Genomic DNA, 12,993 nt, shown 5'->3' with positions numbered 1-12,993 from the left:
TTGTGAGTTGCCATATAGGGAATTGGAAAGGAGGATTGGTGCCATATCTTGAAGAATTTGAGTCAAGAAGCAAGGGGCCAACCACCTTAAGAGCTATTGGACTAAGAAGCACTCCAAATTGAGTGAAATACTAAAGAGAGAATAGCCACCACAATTGAGGACTTTTTTTTTTGTAATTTTGTAATTGGCAATTTGTTTTGCTTTCAAATTTTGTAACAAAAAGGCCTTTCATTGGAAGTAAGTTGGGAGCCTACAATAGGTCACCCTACTTCCATTTGTGTGTAATAATTTTAGGCAATTTTCCCTTAGGATAGTGAGTGTTTTGTTGGGAACCTTAAATGAGGTCATCCAAACACTCTTAGGATCCGCCTAGTTTGCATTTATTGCACTTTAATTTCTTGCTTAGTTTCATAGCTTATTTCCTTTACCCTCCATTGTCAAACCGCCTAGATAGCTTGCCTTTTACCAATTAGTTTTTACCTTATCTTTCACACCTCTTTTAGTGTTTATTTTGGCTAGTTTCAACCATAGTTTCTTATACCTTTTTTTCAAACCCCCAACAAGAAAGAACCATAACTTAGGAACCAGCATGAGTCTACATTCTTCATCTAGTGTTAATGGTGAGGGTTCTACTCCTAAGGACCCCTTGTATAAGATATTAGATGAGTTGAGATCCCTTAAGTTGTGGAAAGAAAAACAGGAGAGAAAAGAAAAAGGTAAAAAAAGAGTGGAAGAAATAAGTCAAGATGAAAGAGAGAAAATAAGAGAGGAAGAAAGAAGAAAAATAAGGAAAGAAATGAAAAGAGAAAAACATGTCTCCTATAGTAGTCATAACTCTTGCAAGAGCCTAAGTGAAGAACTTCGTGACTATTATGAAGGAAGGCATAGGTCACATCTTAGACCTCACTCCCATAGGAGAGAAAATGAAAGAAAGCCTCAAGAGGTTAACATTAAACTCCCATACTTCCATGGGAAGGACAATGTAGAGGCTAATTTAGATTGGGAAATAAGGGTAGAGCAACAACTTAAAAGGAAGTCTACTTCAAAATCTTATGGCTCTCACTCTTATCCAAAGAAAGACCAAGGTCAAGGAATATTAGGGGTGAGACCTTCTAAGCCCAAAGATGATAAGGGGAAGACAATAGAAAAGCAACCCCTTAAGGCTAGTATGCAAGAGAAGACTAGCTCCATGAAGTGCTTTAAATGTCTTGGAAGAGGACACATTACTTCTCAATGCCCCACCAATAAAACCATGATTATGAGGGGCCAAGACATTTATAGTAGCCAAGATGAGGCTACTACTTCACCTTCCTCTAGTAAAAGTGAAGAAGCAAAAGGGGAAGAATCTAGTGAAGAGATCTACCCCCAAGAAGAAGGACAACCTTTAATGGTTAAGGAGGAGTGTAAGGAGGTAAGTGTCTCCTCCAAGAGGTTAGCTAAGAAGGAAAGACATTTTGAAATAAAGACAAATATTAAAGAAATTTCCATTCTTAGACAACCTCCACATTTTCTCCTTTGTAAAAAGACACTTGTTAGCATTGCCACTGATCGAGGCCGTACCCGAATCAAATAAACATGAAAATGTAGTAACTAGGAAGTGATCCTAGGTCGTTTCCCAACGAGCAGTGACAAGCCGAATGTTCATAATATACTTGCAGTAACAGTAACAGTAACGATGGGGGGGGGGGGGGGTTGTTTGCTTTTGTAAATTAAACAGCGAATATATGTGAATTAGAAAATATCAGAATTAAAACACGTTGCTTCCCCTTGATTCACAAGCAAGTCTCTTATCCTAGGTTACGAGAGTTTATCCTTTATCAGTTTAACCACTTAATCCAACCCTAAATTAAATTACTAAGCGAAATTCAACATAAGGCATTCATTATGTGATTAAGCTTCACATACACCAATTACTCATAAACGATCATTAAGCATGAACGTAAATTAAGCGCAGAGACAATTAATCAAGCACTAAGCATGCATGAATTAAAAGCAACAAATTCAAAGTAATTAGTGAAGAGGAAAAACTAAACAGAATTTAACAGTAATAATAGAACCTCAAAGAGAACTGTGCTTGATCCTCAAGGGAAAACAACGCTGCGGACTTAGCCTTCCATTAATCAAATAGAGAATGAAAAAGTCTGAACTGGAATTGAAAAAAAATGAAAATAAAAGAGAAAGAGAAGAGAGACTAAAACTAAAAACGAAAAATAGAAGAGAGAGAGGAGAGAGAGAGAGAGAGTCTCCCGCGAGGGAGAGAGGGGGGGGCCCTAAACTAGAACCTTGGTGCTGTTATATAGTTTTTTTCAGCCCCAAAGCTTACAAATATGTTTTAAATCCAAGCCCATAAGTAAAATCAAATCAAATCTAGATAAGATAAGATAAGATAAGATCTAGATGAAATAATATCTAGATGAGATCAAATCTAAATAATATCTAGATAAGATAAGATCTAATTTTATAGAATAAATTAGTCTGCCCTCTTCAAGTCCAAGCCCAATGCTAGATTCAAGCCCAATGCTTCATTAATTCCTGAAATTAGATTAAAAACATCAAATTAGCTGAATGGGCCCAAATAATAAAACTGCCTAGTTAATTGACAATTAAGACCAATCAATAATTAAAATGGTGCAAAAAGGGTTTAGAAAATAGAAGAAAATGATGGCACATCAAAACCCCCCATACTTAGCCTTTTGCATTCCTGGGCAAAATGAAACAAAGAACAAAATCCAAGGATATCAGAGGGAGACAAACAAAAACATTCACATATTTCTCAATGAACATCAAGGAATAAAAGGAATGGGTAACATCTAACATAAGGAGATCCAAAAAGTCAAGACATTCATGAAAATCATCCAAGCAACCCAATCATGGCAAAATAGTTAATGAGCTCAAGAATGAAAAGTGATAAAGCCTCACAAGATATACACTCTATCTCTCAAGTGTCTAGGCTACTATTTACCCTCAAAGCACCCATGAAAGCAAACACCACATAAACTTGGCAAGATTCTAAAATTGACAATCAACCATAAACACAAGCACATGAGGATCAAAAGGTCTTTTAAGGTTGTAATGGGGCCAAGGACAAGGTATGGAGAAATATGGAATAAGTGGCTAAATCCCAAAGGAATAGAGGAGCAAAGGGGAATAAGTGCATATTAAAAAAAATAAGAAAATAAAAAGAAGTAAAGATAAAAATTAAACATGAAGAGTAGAACCAAGAGTTTCATCATTCTTGTGCCATTTAAGATCTTATTCACTCAACTTTATTGCTTTTCTCTTTTTTTTTTTTTCGAATTTTTTTTTTTTTTTTTTACCTTTGAGAAACAACATTTCATTCAGCATGTCCAACATTTAACCAATATACAATGTACATCAAGTATGGCCCAAAATACATCATGAAGCATAGCCAACAAAACAAGTTGTCCAATGAAACAAAAACCCCCCACACTTATTCCCAAAACAATTCCAAAGCTCCAAAATTCCTTAAGGATATGGTAATATCATGGTTTTTCACTTAAGGCTTGTAGTGAGCTTCAAAACAAGGAAAGGGAAACAAGGCTCAAAAGGGCTATCAAAGGAATTAATTCAAGGTAAGTCCATTTGGCTAGAAGCTTATAAGAACAAAATTGCCTTAATCATTTCCAAATATGCATGTGAATTAGGACGCATCAACAAGAATCAAGCCAAGGCTATTGTGCAAGCAATCAATGGGGCAAAACACACCAAATGATTATAATGATGGATGGCTCAAATTCTCACAAAGGTAAAATCATCACTTTCAAATTGAGCTTTCAAAACTATCATGACATGTAGAGAAGAATCAAGGATTTCAAGTCACAAAATGTCAAGAACTTTTATTTTCAAAACAATTACCCATTTCTTGAACATATCCTATAATTCAAAGAAAAACATGCAAAGTCGTACGTGCACACAAAATTGACCCAAAATATTAAACTGAAAATCCGACGAAACTAACAACATTAACAAATTAACACAACTAACAAATTAACAAAACCAACAAAACTAGCAAAACCAAAGAACACTCCCCCCCCCCCCCCATACTTAAACAACACATTGTCCTCAATGTAGCACAATTAAAAGATTAAAAACAATTAAATCATCAAAGAGAATCGGACAAGTGTAATAAAAGAAAAGAAGGAGATAGGAAAAGAAAAAACTCCCTAAGTCATGGTGGAGGAAGAGTAGGGTGGAGTAAGGAAGTCTCTTCCACCACTACGTCCACTAAAGAAGGGTTCGTGAGGAATGACTTAAGTCGATGTCCGTTGACCTTGAAGCTCTTGTTTGTGGAGTCGCTTTTGATCTCAACTGTACCATAAGGAAAAACATTAGTAACAACAAAAGGACCAATCCACTTAGACCTCAACTTACCACTCATGAGTCCAAGCCTAGAATTATACAATAACACTTTTTGCCCAACCACAAAGTCTTTTTTAACTATCATGCTATCATGGAACTTCTTGGTCTTTTCTTTGTAGAACTTGGCATTCTCGTAGGCGTCTAGGCGGATTTCATCTAACTCACTCAGTTGCAACTTCCTTTCCTCGCCAGCTTGATCCATAGAGAAGTTGCAAGTCTTCACTGCCCAGTATGCTTTGTGCTCAATTTCCACTGGAAGATGACATGCCTTTCCAAAGACAACCCGATAAGTAGACATTCCTATGGGTGCTTTGTAGGCAGTCCGATGTGCCCAGAGAGCATCATCAAGCCTGGTACTCCAATCTTTCCTGCTTGGCTGCACAATCTTCACAGCAAAACACCCAAGACTGAAACAGGGACTTTGTTTGTATTTAGATTAATGCAACCCAATTTAAAAGCAAGAGATAAGAATTTAAAATAGAAGATAGAAGATAAGGTAAAGAAAAGATAAGATATTTAAAGATAAAATTAGAAGATAAAAGAAAAGATAAGATATTTAAAGATAAAATTCGAAGATAAAAGATTGAAAGATCAAAATAGAAGATAAATATAATAGATAAGATAAGATAAAAAATTTAAAGATAAGATATGATAAAATATTTAAATTGCGATAAAGATAACTACTTCTAAGAAATTCAAATAAATAAGATCTAAATCTACTAAATCTAAATACTTACTCCTAAAACCTAACAGTAAAAAATAAGGAATAACTACTTCTAAGGAAGACCGACAATGAAAATAAGGACTAAAATCTATATATTAAAATCGCTAAAACCTGACAAGTCTAATTAGCCTAGATATATGGATTCTGGATTTGTCTGTTATCAATACCAGTGAACTAATCAACACTAACACACATACTAACACAATACTAACAATTAAACATAAAACACGAAAGGATTAAACACACAACAATAGCTAGCTATTATGAACCTTTGGACACTGCTCCCCGGCAACGGCGCCAAATTTGATCGAGGCCGTACCCGAATCAAATAAACATGAAAATGCAGTAACTAGGAAGTGATCCTAGGTCGTTTCCCAACGAGCAGTGACAAGCCAAATGTTCATAATATACTTGCAGTAACAGTAACAGTAACGATGGGGGGGGGGGTTGTTTGCTTTTGTAAATTAAACAGCGAATATATGTGAATTAGAAAATATCAGAATTAAAACACGTTGCTTCCCCTTGATTCACAAGCAAGTCTCTTATCCTAGGTTACGAGAGTTTATCCTTTATCAGTTTAACCACTTAATCCAACCCTAAATTAAATTACTAAGCGAAATTCAACATAAGGCATTCATTATGTGATTAAGCTTCACATACACCAATTACTCATAAACGATCATTAAGCATGAACGTAAATTAAGCGCAGAGACAATTAATCAAGCACTAAGCATGCATGAATTAAAAGCAACAAATTCAAAGTAATTAGTGAAGAGGAAAAACTAAACAGAATTTAACAGTAATAATAGAACCTCAAAGAGAACTGTGCTTGATCCTCAAGGGAAAACAACGCTGCGGACTTAGCCTTCCATTAATCAAATAGAGAATGAAAAAGTCTGAACTGGAATTGAAAAAAAATGAAAATAAAAGAGAAAGAGAAGAGAGACTAAAACTAAAAACGAAAAATAGAAGAGAGAGAGGAGAGAGAGAGAGAGTCTCCCGCGAGGGAGAGAGGGGGGGGCCCTAAACTAGAACCTTGGTGCTGTTATATAGTTTTTTTCAGCCCCAAAGCTTACAAATATGTTTTAAATCCAAGCCCATAAGTAAAATCAAATCAAATCTAGATAAGATAAGATAAGATAAGATCTAGATGAAATAATATCTAGATGAGATCAAATCTAAATAATATCTAGATAAGATAAGATCTAATTTTATAGAATAAATTAGTCTGCCCTCTTCAAGTCCAAGCCCAATTCTAGATTCAAGCCCAATGCTAGATTCAAGCCCAATGCTTCATTAATTCCTGAAATTAGATTAAAAACATCAAATTAGCTGAATGGGCCCAAATAATAAAACTGCCTAATTAATTGACAATTAAGACCAATCAATAATTAAAATGGTGCAAAAAGGGTTTAGAAAATAGAAGAAAATGATGGCACATCAGCCACATCTCTTAGGCTTGAGTTTATTCCTCAAGTAAAGGAGTTGTTGGATGAGGGTTTGGTTCGCAAGAGATTAAATCCTTGTGCTTTGTTGGTGCCCAAAATAGGTATTATTAGGCACCAAATCCCTAAAATAGGTGGTGTGATGAATGCTTTGGGTGGTGCAACACTCTTTTGTAAAATCACTCGTGCACCCAACATCTTCATGATTTGTGTACATAGGGACTCATTAGGTAGGTTTGTTCTTATTTTTAGTTTCAATACAAACTTAGGCACTCATATGGGACACCTTAGGTTTGTCATACTTTTTGGTAGGAATAATCAACATGAAAATACAGAAAAAGGTATGTTCCATTGCTTTACTTTTCTTAATTTTTTAAATTGTGATCAAGGGGTTCCCATGAACCCTAAGAGAATAAAGGTCATTCCTGAGTGGCCCGCTCCACCAAGTGTAAGAAAAATTTGGGGCTTCCAAGACTTAACAAACTTTTACAAAAGGTTTGCCCCATATTTTTCTATACTTGTAGCACCACTCATTGAGTTGGTGAGGAACCATGTTCCTTCATGGGAAGATGCCCAGGAAATGAGTTTTCAGACCTTACCTTACTTCAACATACTAAACACCACTAATACATATGTTTTTGTTCTTTTTACAAGTGTTGAGGAAAAAAGCCCAGAGTTTCAAGAACCTCGGGATTTGAGGTCAAATCCTTTTCAAAGGGGAGGGAACATGATGCAAGCTCCATTGGAGCTTGTAGGCCTAGGATCTTCTTCATCAATGGATTCCTTTGCTTCTTGGAAGATGAATGGCAGCGGAATGGAGAAAGGAAGAGAGAGAGAGGAGACGCCACTTCAAGGAGAAGATGAGTCTAGAAGAAGCTCACCACCATAGGAGGCCATGGATAGGAGCTTGGAGGAAGAAGGAGATGAATGAAGGGAGAGGGAGAGAAGAGCACGAAATTTTGTGCTCTAAATGAGCTTTGAAATCTGAAGTTTAATATTCAAATTATCAAAGTTGAAAAAAAAATGCACACACATGACCTCTATTTATAGCCTAAGTGTCACACAAAATTGGAGGGAAATTCAAATTTCACTTGAATTTGAAATTGAATTTGTGGAGCCAAAATTTCACTAATTTTGATTAGTGAATTTTAGTTATGGTTCAGCCCACTAATCCAAGATCAATTCCAAGATTCTCCACTAAGTGTGCTTAGGTGTCATGAGGCATGAAAAGCATGAAGGACATGCACAAAGTGTGACTATATGATGTGGCAATGGGGTGTAGTAAGCAAATGCTCACCTCCCCCTCTAAAATTTAATTGGATTGGGCTTCTACCAATTCAATTAAATTTATTTCCAACCACACACATCAAATATCCACTTAGTTCATGTGAAATTACAAACTACCCCTAATACAAAAACTAGTCTAGGTGCCCTAAAATACAAGGGCTGAAAAAAATCCTATATTTCTAGGGTACCCTACTTACATTATGGAGCCCTAAATACAAGGCCCAAAAATAATGAAACCTTAATCTAATATTTACAAAGATAAGTAGGCTCGTACTTAGCCCATGGGCCCGAAATCTACCCTAAGGCTCATAAGAACCCTAGGGCCTTCTCTTGCATCTCTGGCCCAATCTACTTGGAGTTTTTCTATCCAATGCCCTTGCGGGGTAGGATTGCATCACCTATGTGCCCAAAGAGCATCATCTAGCCTGGTACTCCAATCTTTCCTGCTTGGTTGCACAATCTTCTCTAAAATTTTCTTGATCTCCCTGTTAGAAATTTTTGTCTGTCCATTGGTTTGGGGGTGGTATGGTGTGGATACCCTGTGGACAACCCCATACTTTTTAAGCAAGGCATGCATTGATTTGTTGCAAAAATGGGTTCCTTGATCACTAACGATTGCTTTAGGTACTCCAAACCTGCAAAACAGATTAGATCTGACAAAATCTACAACAACCTTAGCATCATTAGTTCTAGTGGGCTTGGCTTCCACCCACTTTGAAACACAATCAACTGCAAGGAGAATGTAAACATAACCAAAAGATATAGGAAAAGGGCCCATGAAATCTATACCCCAGACATCAAACACCTCACAGAATAGCATAGGTTGCTGAGGCATTTGTTGTCGCCATGTAAGTGCACTTCCTGCTCTCTGACACTGCTCACAAGTGCTACAAATCTTCCACGCATCTTTAAAGATGGTGGGCCAATAAAAGCCACAGTCAAGCACTTTGCGGGCTGTCCTTTGAACACCCAGATGACCTCCCAATGCGGAAGAATGACAGAACTGCAGGACTGAGTCAGTCTCATGATCTGGAATGCATCGTCTAATAACCTGATCACTACACAATTTCCACAAGTAGGGGTCATCCCAAATAAAATGCTTAGCATCACTTTTAATTTTATCTTTTTGGGCCTTAGATGCTAAGGGAGGAAAAACAGAAGCAACTAAATAATTGACAATGTTAGCAAACTAGGGAGTAGAAAGAGAATCAGAAATACTATACAATATATATAAATGATCATCCGGGAAATAATCCCGAATGGGTGAGTCCTCATCAGACACATGTTCGATCCGACTCAAATGATCAGCAACTAAATTTTGTGCTCCGCTCCTATCACGGATCTCCAAGTCAAACTCTTGGAGCCAGAGCATCCATCGGATCAACCTAGGCTTTGAATCAGCCTTCTGCAACAAGTACTTTAAAGCTGCTTGGTCAGTATAAAAAATAATGTGAGTACCAAGCAAATAAGAACGAAATTTTTCAAGAGCAAAAACTATGGCTAGTAGCTCTTTCTCAGTAGTAGTATAATTCGCTTGGGCAGCATCTAAAGTCCTAGAAGCATAATATATCACCCTAGGAAATTTATCAATTTTCTGTGCAAGGACAGCCCCCAATGCATAATTTGATGCATCACACATAAGCTCAAAAGGGGCTGTCCAGTCGGGTGCCTAGATGATGGGGGTGGTAGTCATTGCTCTTTTGAGGCGATCAAAAGCCTCTTTGCATTTATCATTAAAGTCAAACTCCACCTCCTTTTGCAACAAGTTGCATAGTGGAAGGGCTACTTTGCTAAAATCTCTTATAAAGCGCCTGTAGAATCCTGCATGACAAGAAACTATCGCACCTCTCACACGCAAGAGGGGTAAGGCAATTGTGAAATAACCGAAATTTTTGCAGGATCTACTTCAATGCCCTTACTGGAAATAATGTGGCCTAAAACTATACCTTGCTCAACCATAAAATGACATTTTTCAAAATTTAGAACAAGGTTAGTTTTGGTGCATTTATTCAAAACCTTTTCCAGACTATCCAAACAAACATCAAAAGAGGATCCATATACAGTGAAATCATCCATAAACACCTCTATGCAATTTTCTAAAAATCACTAAAAATACTAATCATGCACCACTGGAAGGTATCGGGGGCATTGCACAGGCCGAAAGGCATCCTCCTATAGGGGAAAGTGTCGAAGGGGCAGGTGAATGTGATCTTTTCCTGTTCCTTAGGAGCAATAGTGATTTGCATCTAACATGAAAAACCATCAAGGAAGCAGTAGTAAGATTTACCTGCTAGGCGTTCAAGCATCTGGTCAATGAATGGCAGTGGAAAATGGTCCTTTTTGGTAACCTAGTTCAACCTCCTTTAGTCGATGCATACTCTCCAGCTGTTCTACACCCGAGTAGGAATCAGCTCCTCCTTCTCATTTTTTATCACGGTGAGACCGGTTTTCTTTGGAACTACCTGGACGGGACTCACCCATTGGCTATCGAAGATAGGATAAATGATTCCAGCTTGCAAAAGCTTGGTTACCTCCTTCTTCACTACATCAAGAATCACCGGGTTGAGTCTTCTCTGTGACTATCTTACTAGTTTAGCCCCATCTTCTAAATTTATTCGATGCATACATGTGGATGGGCTAATACCAGGAATGTCCGCCAGGGTCCAGCCTATAGCCTTCTTATGCTTCTTGAGAACTGATAACAGCTTCTCCTCTTGCTTATCAACAAGGGAGGCAGATATAATTACTGGAAAACTTTTGCTATCATTCAAGTAAGCATATTTTAAATTTGATCCCAGAGCCTTCAATTCTGGTGTGGATGGCTGGATAGTGGTAGAAAGAGATGGTTTCTCAGCCTGTACCTCATAAAGAAAGTAAGAGGTTTGTGTACTTCCTGAAACATGGCTAGTTCTATCTGACTCTATAAAATCAATCTCAAGAGGTAAAACATCAGCAAACATGTAATCAATATCAAATTCAGATTCACTCTCAGCATCAAATTCAGACATATGATCAAGTACAAATTCATCAATAATATGGTCAATTATTTCAACACGAAATACCGAAAGATCTTCAGATGGGTGTTTCATAGCATCAAGAATATTAAAATGAACAGTTATATCATCAAACTCCATAGATAGTGTGCCTGCATATACATCTATCTTAGTTCTAGTAGTTTTCATAAAAGGTCTGGCTAGAATGATGGGAACTGATCCTTTAGAAAATCCCTCCATATTTAAAATATAAAAATCAACAGGGAAAATCAGCTCACCAACTCTAACTAAGACATCCTCTATGAAACCAGCAGGATAGGCAACACTTCTATTAGCTAAATGAATTACCACATCAGTTAACTGCAAAGGACCTAGAGATAAAGAATTAAAAATAGACAGAGGCATAACACTAACAGAAGCTCCTAAATCTAGCATGGCATTGTCAAACTTATTATTCCCTATAATACAAGGTATGCTGAATGTACCTGGATCTTTACATTTTTCAGGGATTTGGGGAACAGATTTACCAATCAATGCAGAGACACTTCTGCCCATACTAATTCTTTCACTTCCTTTAAGCTTTCGCTTATTAGTGCACAGCTCCTTCAAGAATTTAGCATATCTTGGAATTTGCTTTATTGCATCCAGCAGAGGTATGTTTACCTCTACTTTCCTAAATGTTTCCAAGATCTCCTTCTTTGCCTCTTCCATTTTTTTGTTGGAAAATGCTCTTGGAGGGAATGGAAGAGGGATATGTTGCTTCTCTTTAGATTCACCTACATAGAAATTGTTAGGTAACTTACTCTTTAAATTTTTGTCATCATATTTTTCTGGAGTAGAGTGAGGTTGGGCAAGTTCATTGGCGGATGAGGAAGATGCTACTGGTTGAGGTCCTTGACACTGCTTTTCTGACCCCAATGTAATGGCACTCACATTTTTGGGATTCTGGACAGATTGAGAAGGTAATCTATCAGAATTATGGGACTGTTGTTGATTGAACTGTGTAGCTAACATTCCCATCTGATTAGTTAAGCTCTGAATGGAGGCTCTGGTCTCTTGCTGAAACTGCATGTTTTGCATAGTCATTTGCCTCACAAGTTCTTCAAGGGAAGGTTGCGGAGGGGCCTCAACTGTTTGCTGTTTCTGGGGCTGTTGTTGTTGTTGCTGGATTGGTGGAGGAACGTATGGTCTGCTTGGGCGAACAACATTTTGAAAATAAGGCTGTTGTTGTTGCTGCTGTTGTGAAGGATTCAACCATCTAAGGTTGGGATGATTCCTCCATCCGGGATTGTACCTGTTGCTGAAGAGATCATAGTTATTCTGTTGTGGTTGATTTTGCTGTTGAGATTGAGGAGGTATGTTGTAGATGTTTGTAGCATAAGCTTCAGGCTGTTCAATTGCTTCAGATTGTTGCCCAGAAGGGAAAAGGTTTGTGTGGTGGTCGGCAGAGGAGCATAAACCATAGATTCTGGCGACATGTTCAGATTTTTGATTCATGGCCAGTTGGGTTACCAGGTTAACCAAGGCATCTAGTTTACCTTCAAGCTTCTTAGTCTCAACTGATGAAGATGAATTCGTGGCTACTTCATGCACTCCTCTAATGACAATAGCATCATTTTTGGCACTGAATTCCTGGGAGTTGGAAGCCATCTTATCAATTAAATTTATGGCTTCAGCAGGGGTCATGTCTCCAAGGGCTCCACCACTGGCAGCATCTATCATACTTCTCTCCATGTTGCTGAGTCCTTCATAAAAATATTGGAGGAGAAGCTGCTCTGAAATCTGGTGGTGAGGGAAACTAGCACATAATTTTTTAAATCTCTCCCAATATTCATATAGGCTCTCTCCACTAAATTGTCTAATGCCTGAAATATCTTTTTTGATGGTCGTGGTCCTGGAAGCAGGGAAAACTTTTTCTAAGAATACTCTGTTGAGGTCATCCCAGCTCGTGATGGACCTTGGAGCAAGGTAATATAGCCAGTCCTTTGCCACTCCCTCTAAAGAATGAGGAAAGGCCTTCAGAAATATGTGATCCTCCTGGACATTTGGTGGTTTCATGGTGGAGCAGACAATATGAAATTCTTTCAGATGCTTGTGTGGGTCTTCACCTACAAGGCCATGAAACTTTGGAAGCAAATGGATCAGTCCAGTTTTAAGAACATAT

At 37.7% G+C, this 12,993-nt stretch overlaps 1 non-coding gene and 1 pseudogene across 1 annotated transcript; one reads left to right on the top strand and one right to left on the bottom strand.

Moving 5' to 3' along the window:
- Nucleotides 1–4,414: 4,414 nt before the first annotated feature.
- Nucleotides 4,415–10,317, bottom strand: LOC114420531 (annotated as a pseudogene).
- A 2,292-nt stretch (nt 10,318–12,609) lies between these two features.
- On the top strand, nt 12,610–12,716 carry LOC114420791. Its single transcript, XR_003668424.1, has one exon. It is a non-coding gene; the product is annotated as a small nucleolar RNA R71 (small nucleolar RNA).
- The last annotated feature ends 277 nt before the right edge of the window (nt 12,717–12,993 follow it).

Source organism: Glycine soja, chromosome 7, assembly GCF_004193775.1.
Source record: "Glycine soja cultivar W05 chromosome 7, ASM419377v2, whole genome shotgun sequence".
In the NCBI taxonomy this organism is placed as follows: Eukaryota; Viridiplantae; Streptophyta; class Magnoliopsida; order Fabales; family Fabaceae; genus Glycine; species Glycine soja.
This window is presented reverse-complemented; position numbering and strand designations above follow the sequence as displayed.